Source organism: Sciurus carolinensis, chromosome 5 (genome assembly GCF_902686445.1).
Source record: "Sciurus carolinensis chromosome 5, mSciCar1.2, whole genome shotgun sequence".
Lineage (NCBI taxonomy): Eukaryota > Metazoa > Chordata > Mammalia > Rodentia > Sciuridae > Sciurus > Sciurus carolinensis.
Window position 1 is genome coordinate 92,481,101 of NC_062217.1, and position 2,209 is coordinate 92,483,309.

The window sequence follows — 2,209 nt, forward strand, 5'->3', positions numbered from 1 at the left end:
ACAAATAAAAAGGAAGCTAATTCACAATAGGATGTGGGATACTAGGAAACAATAGAGTTACTTTATATTAGGTGGAAGGGAGTGAAGGGAGGGGAAGGGGTATGGGGGTAGGAAGGATAGTAGAGTGAAACAGACATTATTACCTCATGTACATGTATGACTGAATGACCATTGTGATCCTACAGTATGTACAATCAAAAAAATGAGAAATTATACTCCATTTATGTATGATTTGTCAAAATGCATAAATGTATTCCACTGTCATGTGTAACTAATTAGAGTAAATAAAAAACTAAATTAAAAAATAGAATTCAGGTCTTGGACTCTGGGTTCAACAGTTCAGTGTCTATCTGCATGCTCACTGCAGCAGAGGGTCACCTATTTAGTGGAAATTTCTTTAGTCTATCTCCCCAGCATCTGGGTGCTTTGCTGTTAGAGTTACTACTCCTTGCAGTCCCAAGGGATATTGCATTCTCAGGTGGACAGGAGAAATATCTGTCATCAGCCTCTGTGTCACCAAGTACAGTTTCATTTCTACATTCCACATGGGAAATTTGCATTTCCCAGGCTCCTCCAAAAGAAAAGAAAAGCTAACAATTACCCTATTAACCCAAGCAGAAGTCAACACAGAGAATTCAATGAAAGCACACTGAGAGTTGAATTATCTTTTGTGAGAGATCACATTATTTTAACTGACAACATCAAACAAATAACTAAATAATTTCTTTTATGGTTTAGATCTGGATTGTCCCCCAAAGTGTCATACGTACAGAGGTAGGACTTTAAGGTAATGATTGGATCATAAGGACTCCAACCTTATCAGTGGATTAGTCCATTGGTAACTGAATGGACTACTGTGGGGAGCTGTCTATGACTAACAAAAACAGGTTGGTTGAGTCATCAGACATGGAAATCTGGTTTTCAGGAACTGGCAATCATTGAGAGATTGTTCCAGATGACCTGAGGCATGTGGTATCCATGCAGAGTGGCTAATCACCAGAATTTGCATGTCCTGGATGCATCACATGACCTGCTAGAGCAAATGACCTCCAATGCATCCTGTTTCTCACAGAAGAAGCTCCTCCTGGTCCCCCTTTGTACTTGTACGACTATAAATAATGAAGAGGTGGGATCTTCCTTTCATTAGCGACAGATTGGTATGGCTCAACTGGTCATGCTCGTGATTCAAAAGAGATGATTGTCTCCTGTGGTTTTTCTATTAAATAAGTTTCTTACCAATTAATTTACAGCCAGTCCATCCCTCCAACATAAACCCTTTCCCTCATCCAAGCTGGATGTGGAAGAAACTCAATAAACTATTAGGAATTGGAACGTATTTGAAGGAAGAAGCTGATGGGGCTTGCCCTGGATGGGTTTATCTTCTCTCCAGCCTCTTCAAAATATAATCTCTCTCTTTCTGACCACCCTTTCTCTCTCTATCACTATCTCTAGATCTCTCTCTCTCTCTCTCTCTCTCTCTCTCTCTCTCTCTCTCTCTCTCTCTCTATATATATATATATATATATATATACACATACACTTGTGTGTGTGTGTGTGTGTGTGTGTGTGTGTGTGTATCTCCCTCTATGTTTCCTGACTGCTAGGAGCTGAGTAGCTTTCCTCCAGCATACCCTTCCAACATAATGTTCTGTCTTATCTCCAGTTCAGAGTAATGGAGTAAGCCCAACATAAAATGAATCCTCTGAAACCATAAGCCAAAATAAATCTTTCCTCTAAGTTGTTTTTGTCAGGTATTTTGGTCACAGCAATGCAAAGTTGAACAACATACTTTCCAATACTTATTTATTTGTGGAGCTGGGCCAAGATCCAGGAAACACCTAAATGGAAATTCACATTCATCTGAACTTGGCATTTTCAGTTGATCTAATGGCTCATTTATATTCAGTCCACTGGCTTGTTGGCACTTTATTAGAAGACAAGCTGGAGAATTCCAAGTCATAAATTCCTATTCCAGGTACCTTATATTTCAGAAAGATTAAAGGAGTTCCAGATGACATATTAGAAGGGGTGACAAACAGAGGCTGGCCTGGAAATGAGATAAAATAAGGGCACTAGACAGCCAGAGTCAGTTACCTCTGTGGCAAGGTTTGAGTTAATAGCAGTGGCAGAAAACAAAGCAAACCTTTTTGGCTATGCTGAGTTGAGGAGAAAAAGTCAAGACACAGCTTGTCCCTGAAGACCATGGAGC